The sequence below is a fragment of the Hemiscyllium ocellatum genome, chromosome 4 (assembly GCF_020745735.1).
Source record: "Hemiscyllium ocellatum isolate sHemOce1 chromosome 4, sHemOce1.pat.X.cur, whole genome shotgun sequence".
NCBI lineage: Eukaryota > Metazoa > Chordata > Chondrichthyes > Orectolobiformes > Hemiscylliidae > Hemiscyllium > Hemiscyllium ocellatum.
In genome coordinates, this window is record NC_083404.1 from 12,232,080 (window position 1) to 12,248,080 (window position 16,001).

General features: G+C 42.4%; 1 protein-coding gene across 4 annotated transcripts in view; it reads right to left on the reverse strand.

Moving 5' to 3' along the window:
* Positions 1 to 16,001, reverse strand: part of stau2 (staufen double-stranded RNA binding protein 2) — a 370,605-nt gene that overhangs the window by 221,333 nt on the left and 133,271 nt on the right. The window lies entirely within an intron of this gene.

A 16,001-nucleotide genomic window follows, 5' to 3' on the forward strand; every position in this document is an offset into this window, starting at 1 on the left:
CCAGCAGCGTGGACAGAGGTTGTTACTCAGGTCAGTATGGTTTCCACAGTGCAAGGCCAGCAGTGTGGCAAGAAGATCAATTCTGCCAGGGTAAGTGCCATACAACTCTTCCTGTTACCTCACATTCATTCTCTTCCTGCTAATGCACCCAACTCCCACCAAGGCTCATTATCCGTCACTCTCACTTATCCCATCAACATCTCTTATTTGCTCTCATATACCTCCCATTCACCCTGTACGGACTCTGTAACGCTTACTCACTCACATGGGTCACCTCACCATTTTTGACTACCTGCACCAGCACAAACAGATGTGCCATTGATTTCATCTTGTTCCAGAAAAAAAAGTCCACACTGGGGCAGAAAGAGCCTATACAGTTGGAGGGATGTCTGACATCCGGTTCCTTATCTGCTTTGAGTAAAGAATCCTGTCCCTTGCAAGAAAACACCTTGTGGGGATGCCTAGACATCTATGAGCCAGCTACTGTGTTAGTAACATTCTTTATTCCACTACAACTCTCACAGTAATCTAGGGTCAGTTTCATTTTTTGCAGCCCACTTCCAGCCACTGGCAGCTATACCTTCTTTCTCTTGGTTTTGCATTACCTGTAGGATGTCCAGCAGAGAAATGGCCTGCTCCCTCAGGACCAACTCCCTGACATACAGAATAGGCAGTTAGGATGATTGCTCAAGAAAGGTCACTGGACTCAAAACGTTAACTCTGTTTTCTCCAGCAATTTCTGATTTTATTTGTTTTAGATTTCCAGCATCACAGCTTTTTGTTTTAATTTAGTGTGAATGGCGGTGGACAACTAAAGAACTATCAGGAGGTGGAGCTACTAAGAAACTCTTCACTCTCAATGGTGGCACAACCAAGAATTTGTACACGAAAGACATGTTGAAGGGTTTGCAACTATCTTCAGCCAGAAATGTTAAGTGGATAACCCATCCTAACTTTCTCCTGAGATACATACAATTAAGCATATTAATGCCAATCAGATTTGTTCCAAATGACATCATGATTCCATACTTGATACATTAAAGAACAAAGCCCCCACCACATCTTGACTGTAATGTTGAAGACTTCTACTCCAGAATCAGCTGTTTCTTTGGTCAAAATGCTCCAGTACAGCTTTCATACTGGCACCTATCTGACAACATGTTTAGTTTAAGTTTGGCTGGGTTCATTCAGCTCCAATCTACATTCCAGCATTGAATCAATCAAGAATTAAATAGCTGAATTCTAGAGATGAGGTAAAATTAACTGCCCTTTACATCAAGCAGCATTTCATTTCATTGGGAATTTAGATCAGAAGGAATGGGGACACTCAACGGACTAATGATATACTCAGCACAAAGGAAGGTGGTTGTGGAGATCAATCACTCCAGCCACAGAACCTTACTGTGTGAGATGAAGGGAGTGGCCTTGGTAAATCCACCCTCAGATGCTTCAACAATTACTGACACTGCATTGAAAAGTCAGAATTGGAATGTTCACTGATATCTGCACAGTGTTCACACCCATTCACAATTCCTCAGACAATGAAGCAGTACATGTCCACATGTACCAGGAACTGAGCACATTCAAGCTAGGGTTAATAAGTGGCCAGCAACATCTGCACTGCACAATGATCAGGCAATAGCCATCCCCAACAAGAAATAACCTAAACATTTGCACAATTACAGGCTGACTCTCCTAATGAACAATTCACCTTCACATTCTTCCTTTTCAGATAATAATCCAATTCCCTCATTAATGCTCTGACTGAAACTGTCTCCACCACTCGCCCTGGCAGCACATTCTGATTTTAACCCAGTTGTTACACAAAAGGTTTCTCATGTCTCCTCTGCTTCTTTTTTTAACTTATATTGAATCTGTGTCCTTTTGGCTTTGACTCTTCCAACAGTGGAAGTAGCTTTTTTTCATGTCACCTCTATTCCACAACCCTATGACTATGAATAATTCTATCAAATCACCAATTAATCTTCTTTTCTCCAAGGGGAAAAGATCCCAATTTCTCCACATAACTGAAGTTCTCCATCCCCAGAATCATTCTTCCCTCAAATGCTTTCACACTTTTCTTAAAGCATGATGCCCAGAACTGGATGTGAAATTCAAGTTGAAACTGAACTAGTGTTTTATACAACCTCCCTCCTCTATGTCCTATTAATAAAGTCTTGATCATGCATATTTCATTAAACACACTTTCAACCTAACCTGCCATTGCCCATTATTAATGCACATAGGTATTGTCATTGACAGTCAAAAAGTGTCTCTAATTTAAAGTTACTCACGATCAATGTCTTTATGTGGGTGCTTGTACTTATATAGTCATAGAGATATATAGCACGGGAACAGAACCTTTGATCCAACTCATCCATGCTGACCAGATATCCTAATCTAAGCAAGTCCCATTTGCCAGCACTTAGCCCATATTTAATCCATTTTAAGTAACCCAGTAGCAATTTTTTTATATTTTAAAAGGAAAAAGATTAGTGTATTTTTCATACCTTACCCTGGTGGTTACTAAAATAAAACGACATCTAACTCTCTCATTCACACTATCATGCACACACAGAATAAATAGAAATGAAGATATTCACATTAATTATAAAGTGAATCAAACTCAGCTGCTTTTGCAATGTAGACCTGTTGTTGTTTCACAGTCTAGTTGTTTCACTGCCTGATGTCAAAGCTTTAAAAGTGCAGAGAGTTTTCAGAAGTAGCAATGGTGCCTTCAGTCAATCTACCAGAGTTTAGCTTCACAAGTAAAGCTGAAGATGAACAAGGTAAGGGTGACAGAAAGTCCTTGTTTCTTTTTCAAAGGGCTACAGGAAGACATTTTAGCTACCCAAATGACTACAACAGACCAATTTTCTTTTGTTGATCTCCTCTTTCTCTGATGGAAACAGGCTGTGTAAACACTTCAACTCCCCCTCCCATTCCACTAAGCATATGCAGGTCCTGGGCCTCTTCCAATGCCAAATCCTAAACACCCGACATCTGGAGGAAGAATGCCTCATCTTCTGCCTTGGGACATACAACCACACAGGAATAATGTGGATTTCACCAGTTTCCTCATTTCCCCTCTCTCCACATTATCCCAGTCCCAAGCCTCCAACTCGGCACCATCCTCTTGATCTGTCCATCGCCTTTCCCATCTATTCGCTCTAGCCTCCTCTCCAATCTATCACTTTTTCTCCCACTTTCATCTACTTATGGAGTCATAGAGTCATAGAGATGGACAGCATGGAAACAGAGCCTGCGGACCAACCCGTCCATGCCGACCAGGTATCCCAACCCAATCTAGTCCCACCTGCCAGCACCCGGCCCATATCCCTTCAAACCCTTCCTATTCATATACCCATCCAAATGCCTCTTAAATGATGCAATTGTACCAGCCTCCACCACTTCCTCTGGCAGCTCATTCCATACACGTACCACCCTCTGTGTGAAAAAGTTGCACCTTAGGTCTCTTTTATATCTTTCCCCTCTCATCCTAAACCTAAGCCCTCTAGTTCTGGACTCCCTGGCCCTAGTGAAAAGACTTTGTCTATTTATCCTATCCATGCCCCTCATAATTTTGTAAACCTCTATAAGGTCATCCCTCAGCATCCGACGCTCCAGGGAAAACAGCCCCAGCCTGTTCAGCCTCTCCCTGTAGCTCAAATCCTCCAAACGTGGCAACATCCTTGTAAATCTTTTCTGAACCCTTCCAAGCTTCACAACGTCTTTCCGTTAGGAAGGAGACCAGAATTGCACGCACTATTCTAAAAGCGGCCTAACCAATGTCCTGTACAGCCGCAACATGGCCTCCCAACTCCTGTACTCAATATTCTGACCAGTAAAGGAAAGCATACCAAACACCTTCTTCACTATTCTAACTACCTGCGACTCCACTTTCAAGGAGCTATGAACCTGCACTCCAAGGTCTCTTTGTTCAGCAACACTCCCGAGGACCTTACCATTAACTGCATAAGTCCTGCTAAGATTTGCTTTCCCAAAATGCAGCACCTCGCACTTATCTGAATTAAACTCCATCTGCCACTTCTCAGCCCATTGGCCCATATGGTCAAGGAGAAAGTGAGGACTGCAGATGCTGGAGATCAGAGCTGAAAATTGTTGCTGGAAAAGCGCAACAGGTCAGGCAGCATCCAAGGAGCAGGAGAATCGACGTTTCGGGCATGAGCCCTTCTTCAGCCCATCTGGTCAAGGTCCTGTTGTAATCTGATGTAACCCTCTTCGCTGTCTACAGCACCTTCAAATTTGGTGTCATCTGCAAACTTACTAACTGTACTCTTATGCTCGCATCCAAATCATTTATATAAATGACAAAAAGTAGAGGACCCAGCACCGATCCTTGTGGCACTCCAATGGTTACAGGCCTCCAGTCTGAAAAACAATCCACCACCACCACCCTGTCTTCTACCTTTGAGCTAGTTCTGTATCCAAATGGCTAGTTGTCCCTGCATTCTGTGAGATCTAACCTTGCTAACCAATCACCCATGGGGAACCTTGTTGAACGCCTTACTGAAGTCCATATAGATCACATCTATCGCTCTTATTGCATTCTCAGCTATCTTCCACCCCGCCCACACCCCCTTCCTATTTATCTCTCAACCCCTGGCCCACAAGCCTCATTCCTGATGAAGGGCTTATGCCTGAAACGTCAATTCTCCTGCTCCTCGGATGCTGCCTGACCTGCTGTGCCTTTCCAGCACCACGCTCTTGCCTCTGATCTCCAGCATCTGCAGTCGTCACTTTCCCCTGTGTAGAAAATCTGTCTGATGTATACAGTTTGCCATTGTTAGCTATATTTAGCAGGAAGCAACGATACTCATGATTTCACATGGCCCAGACAAAATGCCAAGTCATCTTCCAAATAAGATATCATGATAATTTTTATTATTGTCTGAATCCTTCTCCCACCTTCTGTAGTGGATTTCCATACTTTAAAGATTTTTTCATCAATTAATGTCTTTTCTCCGGGGAGAAACCTATCAAAGTCAATAATATCTGTTTATACTTGTGAAAAACCCACTAAGTTCCAATGTACCTTTCAGAACTGGGAATGTCCTTTTGTCTTCCTGGGAGATGCAGTGATATGGTCTGACCTCATTAGATTCCATTTTTCAAAATGTAACCTTTAAAAAAGTTTTCAAAATTTATAACAGTTATGACAGACCGTTACGTCAACACCCAGATCTCTCCACTTATAACCCCTTTAGAATTGTAGTCTTCTTACAGTTTTGTCTCTCTGTATCCGTGCACCTAAAACAAATCACTTCACACTTCTCTGAATGAAATTTCATCGGCCACTTGTTTGCCATTCCACCAAATTATCTCAGTTTCTTTTGAAGCTCTATCTTCCTAACGGTTCACAATGCTTTGCAGTTTCATATTATCTGCAAATTTTGAAATTGAGCCCTGCACATTAGGAAAAACAAAAATCTCTACACTAATGACTACAAAGCTTCCTCCATTTCCTTTTCCTTTGGTTCCATGAGTTATAACTTGACTGTCAACAGCATCAGTATTGATGAACATCTATCATCAAGACCTGGTGGTGACGTGGAATCAACCTATGTACGACATAGTACTGTCCTTGTGGACAGTGGCAACAGAGTGTGCCATCTATGATGCATTACAATAACTTAAGTAGGACCTTTAACAGCATCTTCCACACCCATGACCTCTAACACCTAGAAGGACAAGGGGAGCAAAGGAAAGCTTGCAAATTTTCCTCCAAGGCACATACCATCATAGCTTGGAAATATATTGTCATTCCTTCACTGTCGCTGAGTCAAATACTTGCAACTCCCTCCTTAATAGCATTGTGGGTGTACCTACACAACATGGACTACAGCAGTTCACCTAGAAGGCCACTCACTATCACCTTTCCAAAGCTATCGGAGAAAAGGAAAAGAATGGGGAAAGGGGGAAGAAAAAGGGAGAAAGACAAAGTATCCATGAATGCATTATTGGGGGAATCTAGAGGTGTCAGTGTGGGAATGGGAAGAAAGGCCATTACAAACGTAGCAGTAGATTTTCAAGGTTCAGTGTGAGGAACACTGCTGTTCTTGATGCACATCAATGATTTGCACTTGGAAGCGCAGGGCACAATTTCAGAATTTACAGATGTTACAAAATTTGGAAGTTAGTATTACAACTCACTGGGATAGTGCATTGGAAATCTCCTGCTGATTACTACCTACTTGAACCCCCTCCTCAATCAGTATTCTTCCATGTTGAACACCATGTCAAGACAGCATTGAAAGTGGCAAGGCTGCAAAATTTATTCTGGGTGGGGACTTCAATGACCATTACCAAGAGTAGCACCACTACCGACAGAGCTGGTCAAGTCCTGAAGGATATAGCTGTTACTCTACAATGCTGAAGCAACAGTAGGGTGGCACAATGTCTCAGTGATTAACACTTCTGCTTTATATCACCAGTGACCCAGATTCGATTCCACTCTCAGGTGACTGTTTATGTGGAATTTGCACATTCTCCCTGTGTCTGTGTGGATTTCCTCCTGGTGTTCTGATTTCCTCCCACAGTCCAAAGATGCGCAGGTTAGGTGGATTGTCCATGCTAAGTTGCCCATAGTGTCCAGGGATGTGTGGGCTGGGTGGATTAGCCAGGGGAAATGCACGATTATAGTGGTCGAAGGGGTCTGGGTAAGCTACTCTTCAGAGGGTCAGTGTGGATTTGATGGACCAAGCCTGCTTCCACACTGCAGGGATACTACAATTCTATACAAGAGATAACAGTAGGCCAATCAGCCCATCAAGTGATTCAACAAGATCATGGCTGATGTGATAATTGTCAACTCCATTTTCCTGCTTTATCACAACTGATTCCTTTGCTGCATAAAAATTTAACTCCCTCAACCTTTCTTCATAAGACAATCCTTCCATTGCTGGCATCAGCCAAGTGAACTTTTCTGAACTGCCTCCAATGACAATATTTCTTACCTTAGGTAAGGGTCCCAAAACTATTCACAGTGTTTCAGCTGTGGTCTTTCTAGAGGCTTGTATAGTTTTAGCAAAACCTCCCTACATTTACACTCAACCTCCCTTCAGAATAAAAAACAACATTCCATTAACCTTCCCTCTTACCCGTTGATTGTGGAAGCTACTTTTTTGTGATTCATGCATAAGAATCCCAAATCTTTCTGCAATCCTTCTCCATTTAGATAATATTCAGCCCATCTATTGCTCCCGCCAAAGTGTACAACAGCGTATTTTCCCACATTACATTCTATATGCCAAGTTCTTGCCCTCTCACTCAAATATCTATATCCATCTGTAAATAATTGTGGCCCCAGCACTGACCCCTGTGGCACTCCACTGGTTGACATCTTGAAAATGACCCCTTTCTCCAAACTCTCTTTCTTCAACTGATTAGCCAATCTTCTCTCCGTAGTAATAAACAAACCACAATACCCTGAGCTCTTATTCAATAGCTTTATGTGTAGTGCCTTATCAAATACCTTTTAGAATTCAAATATATTTCATCAATTGATTTTTTTTATTTCTCCTGCTTGTTATCTTCATTATTAACAACTAATTATCTTAAGGTTGTCAGGCACGAATTTCCCCTTCATGAAGCCATGTTGACTCTGTTTGATTAAATATTGTGTATTACTAAATGCTCGGTTTTCAATCCTTTATAACAGGCTCTAACATTTTTCCAACTACGTTAATCTTAATGGTGTATATTTACCTATTTTTGCCTCTCTCCCTTTTTGAATAAAGGTGTTACATTGTCAGTTTTCTGGTGCTCTGGGACTTTTCCAGAATTTAAAGATTCTTGGAAAATTACTACCAATACCTCCACCACCTCTGTAGCTACAACCTTAAACATCAAAGGATGTAATCCATCAAGTCCAGGGAAATACTGGCATATAGCCACATTAGTTTACCTCGTGATATTTGTATCTATTTCTTCATCACCTTTATGGCACTTGATATTTTTGGAATGTTATTATTATCCTGTACCATGAAGACTGATGCAAAGTAATTAGAGTCATAGTCATAATCATAGAGATGTGCAGCACGGAAACAGACTTTTCAATCCAACCCATCCATGCCGACCTCATATCCTAAACTAATCTAGTCCCATTTGCCAGCTTTTGGCCCATATCCCTCTAAACCCTTCCTATTCATAAACCCATTCAGATGCCTTTTAAATGTTGTAATTGCACTAGCCTCTACCACTACCTCTGGCAGCTCATTCCATATACACACTACCTTCTGCACAAAAAAGTTGCCCCTTAGGTCCCTCTTATATTCTTCCCTTCTCACCCTAAACCTATGCCCTCTAGTTTTGGACTCCCCGGTCTTCAAACAGATCTAGCAACTGAAGACTGGGCATTCATGAGGTGCTGTGGACCATCTGCACCATCAAAAACAACCTATAAATCCATGGATTAGCATATTGCACAGTCTACTATTACCAACAAATTAGGGGATAAACTCAGGTTCAATTAAGGATGTTGGAGGGCATGTCAGGAGCAGCACTAGGCAATACCTAAAAATAAGGCATCATGAAGTTACAACACAGGATAACTTCTATGCCAAACAGAATAGTCAACAAGAGACGGACAGGACTAAGTGAATGCACAACCAGCACATTAGATCTAACCTCTGCAGTCCTGACATATCCAGTCATGAATGACAGTAGACAATTAAACAATAAGGCGGCTCGATAAATCCCCCTCACTTCGATGATCGGGTTGCCTAACACACTGGTTAAAAAAGTAAGGCAAAAGCATTTGCAACAATCTTCTCAAGAAGAGCCAAGTGCATGATTCATTTCAGCCTCATCCTCTGGAGGCTCCCAGCATTACAAATGCTAGATTTTAGCCAATTCAATACATGTCACTCGACACCAAATAAATTACTGCAAAGGTTATGGGCGCTCATAACATTCTGGCAATAATAATTAAGCTTTGTGCTCTAGAACTTGCATTGCCACTGGCCAAGCTGCTCCAGTATGGCTGCATCTGGCAACAAAGTAGAAAATTGCCCAGGACTGTTCTGTACAATTAAAAATACGTCCAATTACTATCCAGTATGGATAGTACTGGAGAAGAATCTGTACTGGAGAAGAACCTGGCCAGGTAATCGAAGTTTCAATGGGGGTGCATTTTAGGAAAAGTGATCATAATCCTCGAAGTTTTAAAATAATTATGGAAAAGGCTAAGACTGGTCATAGGGACAATGGAAACAGGCCCTTTGGTCCAATTTGTCCATGCTGACCTCATATCCTAGCATTTGCCCATATCCTTCTAAAGCTGAAAATGTGTTGCTGGAAAAGCGCAGCAAGTCAGGCAGCATCCAAAGAGCAGGAGAATCGACGTTTCGGGCATGAGCCCTTATTCAGGCCCGAAACGTCGATTCTCCTGCTCCTTGAGATGCTGCCTGACCTGCTGCGCTTTTCCAGCAACACACTTTCAGCTCTGATCTCCAGCATCTGCAGTCCTCACTTTCTCCTCATATCCTTCTAAACCCTTCCTGTTCATATACCCATCTAAATGTTGTAATTGTACCAGCTTTCACCACTTCCTTTGGCAGCTCATTCCATATACACACCACCCTCTGCGTGATAAAGTGGCCACTTAGGCTCTTTTATATCTTTCCCCTCTCACCTTAAAATTATGCCATTTAGTTTTGGATGCTCCCAGCCCAGGGAAAATACCTTGTCTATTTACCCTATAGGGAGAAAGTGTTAAACTGGGGGAAGGCTAATGACAACTGCATTAGATAAGAACTGGAAAAATTAGCTTGGGAACAGCTATTTGAAGATAAATCCACAACTGACATATGGGAGCCTTTTAAAAACAAAGTTGACTAGAGTTCAGCGCCAGCATATTTCCGTGAGGATGAAAGATAAGGATGACAAGATTTGGGAACTTTGGATGATGGGAGATGTTGTAAGTTTAATTAAAAACAAAAAAGGAAGATTTAGGAAACTAAAATCAAACAAGGCCCTTGAGGAAACTAAAGGAAGCAGAAATTAACTTAAAATAAATTAGATGGGCTAGAAGGAGCCATGAAATATGCTTAGCAAGTAGGATTAAGGAGAATGCCAAAGCATTTTATATTATATTATAAGCAAGAGGGTAACTAGGAAAAGAGTAAGTCCACGCAAAGACAAAGGAAGTAATTTAAATGTGGACCTAGAGGAAGTCTGTGAGGTCCTTAATGAGAATCGGTGTTCACCATGGAGAAAGACATGGATGATGGGAAATTTAGACAGAGGTTTGTAGATATTGTAAGGCATAATGATATTAAGAAAGAGGTAGTGTTGGATGTATTGAAAAATATTAAGGTAGACAACTCCACAGGGTCTGGTGGAACGTATCCCAGGTTACTGAAAGAGGGAAGGGAAGAGATTGCTGGGGCCTTAACAGAGACTTGATTGTTCTTTAGCTACAGGTGAGCTCCCAGAATACTGGAGAATAGCCATTATTGTTCCTTTGTTCAAGAAAGGCAACAGGTTTAATCCAGGAAATTATAAGTCGGTGAGCCTTACATCAGCTGTAGGGAAACTACTGGAGAAGATTCTTAGGGACAGGATTTACTTGCATTTGGAGAACAGACTTATTAAGGATAGTCAATGTTGCTTTATGCAGAGGTGATCTTGTCTCATGAACTTGATTGAGTTTTTTTGAGGAAGTTATGAAGATGATTGATGAGTAAGCTAGTGGATGTTAGCAACACAGACTTTACTAAAGCATTTGAAAAGGTCCCTCATGGTAGGATCGTCCAGGAAATCAAATTACACGGCAAGCAGGAAGGTGGTTTGAAGTGTGTCGACTTCAACGCCAGGAGCATCTAGAGTAAGGTGGGTGAACTTACAGTATGGGTTGATACCTGGGACTTCGATATTGTGGCCATTTCAGAGACGTAGATAGAGCAGGGACAGGAATGGTTGTTGCAGATTCTGGAATTGAGATGTTTCAGTAAGAACAGAGAACATGGGAAAAGAGGGAGAGGTGTCATATTGTTAGTTAAGGACAGTATTGCAGTAGCAGAAAGAACTTTGAGCACTCATCTACTGAGGTAGTATGGGCTGAAGTTAGAAACAGCAAAGGAGAGGTCACCCTGATGGGAGTTTTCGATTGGCTTCCGAATAGTTCTAGAGATATAGAAGAAAGGATAACAAAGATAATTCTGGATAGGAGTGAGAGTAACAGGGTGATTATTATGGGGGACTTTAACTTCCCAAATATTGATAGGAAATACTATAGTTCCAGTACTTTTATGGAAAGTATTCTGCCTGGAGGACAGTGTTGAGTGGGGTTCCGCAGAGCTCTGTTCTTGGGCCTCTGCCCTTTGTAGTTTTTATAAATGACTTGGATGAGGAGGTTGAGGGGTGGATTAGTACATTTGCAGATGACACAAGGGTTGGAGGTGTCGTCGATAGCATAGAGGGCTACTGTAGGCTGCAGTGTGACATTGACAGGATGCAGAGCTGAGCTGAGAAATGGCAGATGGAGTTCAACCTGAATAAATGCGAAGTGATGCATTTTGGAATGTCAAACCTGAATGCTGGATATAGGATTAAAGACAGGATTCTTGGCAGTGTGGAGGAACAGAGGGATCTAGGTGTGCAAGTGCATAGATCCCTCAAAGTTGCAACCCAACTGGATATATTAAATTAGATTCCCTACAGTGTGGAAACAGGCCCTTCTGTCCACACTGACCCACCGAACAGCAATCCACCCAGTCCCATTTCCCTCTGACTAATGCACCTAATGCCATGGGCAATTTAGCATGGCCAATTCACCTGACCTGCACATCTTTGGACTGTGGGAGGAAACCAGAGCACCCGAAGGAAACCCACGCAGACAGTCACCCAAGGCTGGAATTGAACCTGGGACCCTGTTGCTGTGAGTCAGCAGTGCTAACCACTGAGCCACCATGCTGCCAGGGTTGTCAAGAAAGCATATGGTGTTTTGGCTTTCATTAACAGGGGGATCAAGTTTAAGAGCTGCGAGGTTTTGCTGAGCTCTACAAGTCCCTGGTGAGGCCACACTTGAAATATTGTGTCCAGTTCTGGTCGCCCTACTAAAGGAAAAATACAGAGGCTTTGGAGAGGATGCAATTAAGGCTCACCAGGATGCTGCCTGGACTGGAGCACTTGCCTTATGAAGAAAGGTTGAACAAGTTTGGACTTTTCTCTCTAGAGAGGAGGAGGAAGAGAGGATACCTGATCGAGGTGTACAAAATAATGAGAGGAATAGATAGAGTCAATAGCCAGAGACTTTTCCTCAGGGCAGGATTGACTGGTACGGGAAGTCATAGTTTGAAGATATTAGGAGGAAGGTGATGTTAGAGGTAGGTTCTTTACGCAGAGAGTTATGAATGTATTGAATGCGTTGCCAGCTGTGATGGTGGAAACAGAGTCATTGAGGACATTTAAGCGACTGCTGGGCATGCACATGGATAGCAGTGAGTTGAGGGGTGTGTAAGTTAAGTTACTATATTTTACATTAGGATTAAATCTCGGCACAACATTGTGGCCAAAGGGCCTGTTGTGTGCTGTACTTTTCTATGTTCTATTTTAGATGAGTCAGTTTTTGTCCAGTGTGGGCAGGAGGGCTTCCTGACACAGTGTGTAGACAAGCAAACAAGAGGTGAAGCCACATTGGATTTGGTACTGGATAATGAACCTGGCCAGGTGTAAGATTTGGAGGTAGGTGAGCACTGGTGATAGTGACCACAATCCAGTTATGTTTACTTTAGCGATGGAACGGGATAGGTATCTACGCAGAGTAAGAGTTATTGCTGGGGAAAGGCAATTATGATGTGATTAGGCAAGATTTAGGATACATAGGATGAGGAAGTAAACTGCAGGGGATGGACACAATTGAAGTGTGGAGCTTATTCAAGGAATAGCGTGTCATTGATAAGTATGCACCTGTCAGACAGGGAGGAAGTGGTCAAGTGAGAGATCCATGGTTCACTAAAGAAGTTGAATTTCTTGTCAAGAGGAAGAAGAAAGCTTTTGTTGGGATGAGATATGAAGGCTCAGTTAGGGCGCTTGAGAATTACACGTTAGCCAGGAAAGACCTAAAGAGAGAGCTAAGAAGAGTCAGGAGGGGACATGGGAAGTCGTTGGCAGGTAGGATCAAGGAAAACCCTAAAGCTTTCTATAGGTATGTCAGGAATAAAAGAATGACTAGAGAAAGATTAAGGCCAATCAAGGATAGCAATGGGAAGTTGTGCTTGGAGTCTGAAGAGACAGGGAAAGTACTAAATGAATATTTTTTGCCATTATTCACACTGGAAAAAGACAATGTTGTTGAGGACAATACTAAGATACAGGTTACTAAACCAGACAGGACTGAGGTTGACGAGGAGAAGTTGTTAGCAATTCTGAGAAGTGTGGAAAAAGATGTCTCCTGGGCCAGATGGGATTTATCTTAGAATTCTCTGGGAAACCAGGGGAAGAGATTGCATAGCCTTTGGCTTTGCCGTAGTTGTCTACAGGAGTAGTGCCAGACAACCGAAGAATAGCAAATGCTGTCCCCTTGTTCAAGGAGAGTAGAGACAACCCTAGTAATTATAAACCAGTGACCCTTACTTTGGTGTGGGTAACATGTTGGAAAAGGTTGTAAGAGATAGGATTTATAATCATCTACAGAAGAATAAGTTGATTAGGGATAGTCAACACAGTTGTGTGAAGAGTAGGTCATGCCTCACAAACCTCATTGATTCTTTTGAGATGGTGACCAAACAGATGGACAAGGGTAAAGTGTTGATCTGGTGTATATGGATTTCAGTAATAAGGTTCCCCACTATAGGCAATCACACAAAACACAGAGGCATGGGATTGAGGGGGATTTAATGGTTTGGATCAGAAATTGGCTAGCTTAAAGAAGACAGAAGGTGGTGTTTGATGGGAAATGTTCATCCTTGAGTTCAGTTACTAATGGCATACCGCAAGGATCTCTTTTGGGGTCACTGCTATTTGTCATTTTTATAAATGTCCTAGATGAGGGCATAGAAGGATGGGTTAGTAAATTTGCAGACGACAATCAGGTGGGTGGAGTTGTGGATAGTGCTGAAGGATGTTGCAAGTTACAGAGGGACATAGATAAATTGCAGAGCTGGGCTGAGAGGTGGCAAATGGAGTTTAATGCAGAAATTGTGAGGTGATTCACTTTGGAAGGAGCAGCAGGAATCAAGAGTACTGGGCTAATGGTAAGATTCTTGGTAGTGTAGATGAGCAGAGAGATCTCTGTGTCCAGGTACATAAATCCCTGAAAGTTTCCACCCAGGATGATAGGGTTGTTAAGAAGGCATATGGCATATTAGTTTTTATGGGTCGAGGGACTGAGTTTCGGAGCCACAAGGTGTACAAAACTTGGCTGCACTTGGAGTATTGCGTACAGTTCTGGTAATTGCATTATAGGAAGGAAGTGGAAGCTTTGGAAAGGGTTCAGAGGAGATTCACTAGAATGTTGTCTGATATGGAGGGAAGGTCTTATGATGAAAAGCTGAGGGACTTGAGGCTGTTTTTGTTAGAGAGAAGGTTGAGAGGTGACTTAATTGAGACATATAAGATAATCAGAGAGTTAGGTAGGATGGACAGTGGGAGCCTTTTACCTCAGATGGTGATGGCTAGCATGAGGGGACATAGCTTTAAATTGAGCGGTGTTAGATAAAGGACAGATGTCAGAGATAGTTTCTTTACACAGAGTAGTAGGGGCATGGAACACACTGCCTGCAACAATAGTAAGCTCGCCAACTTTCAAGCACATTTGAACGGTAATTGGATAAACATAAGGATGAAAATAGAATAGTTTAGGATAGATGGGCTTCAGATTGGTTTCACAGGTTGGCGCAATGTCGAGGGCTGAGCGGCCTGTACCGCACTGTAATGTTCTATGTTCTATGGAATCCAAGCTCGGTTGGCAAGCTAAATACAAAATTGGCTTGGCCATACAATACAGAGGGTAGTTGTGGAGGAGTTCTTTTCTGACTGGAGACCTGTAACCAGTGGTGTTAAACACGTATCAGTGCTGGGATCACTGTTGTTTGTAGTATATATAAAGGACTTGCATTATTAAGTTTGCAAATGTCACGAAAATTGGTGGACTTGTGGATAATGAGACAGGACATCAAAGGATGCAGCAAGTTATAGATCAATTGGCAAGTTGGGCAGAGAAATGGCAGATGGAGTTTAATCCAGACAAGTATGGGGTGATACATTTTCAGAGGTCAAATGGCCAGACCCTTGACAGCATTGATATACAGAGGGATCTTGGGGTCCAACACCATACAAAGTGGAAGTACAAGTAGATATGTGGTAAAGGCGACGCACTGCACGCCTACCCTCATCAGTCAGGGCACGTCATGTTGCAACTGTATAAGACGTTGATCAGGCCACATTTGGAGTACTGTGCACTGTTCTGGTCACTGTGCTGTAGGAAGGATATGGAGGCTTTGGAGAGGGTGCAGAAGAGGTTTACCAAGATGTTGCCTGATTTGGAGTGTATTAGAAAAAAGGAGAGATTGAACAAACTTTGATTGTTTTCACTAAAGCATCAGAGGCAGAGGGGGAACCTGATAGAAGCATATAAAATTGTGGACAGGCATGGATAAGGTGGAAGTCAGAGTCTCTTTCCCATGGCAGAAATGTCAAATATTGGGGGAACAGGTTTAAGATGAGAGGGGAAACATTTAAAGGAGGTATGCAAGGAAAGGGTAGTAAGGAATGTGTTGTGAGGAAAGTGGTAGAAGCAGATATGATAATAAAGTTTAAGAGGCAATTAGACAGACATGTCAACAGGTATGGAACAGAGGGAAACAGACGATATGCAGACAATTGGGATTAGTTTAGAAAAGCATCATAGTTGGCACAGATATGGTGGGCCAACGGTGGGTTCCTATACTGTACTGTTCTATGTTCTACGTTCTGACGTTCTGTGCAGGAAGAATATTTTGGAGACCCAAGACAGGCTCTCCATGCAGCCCTCCCAG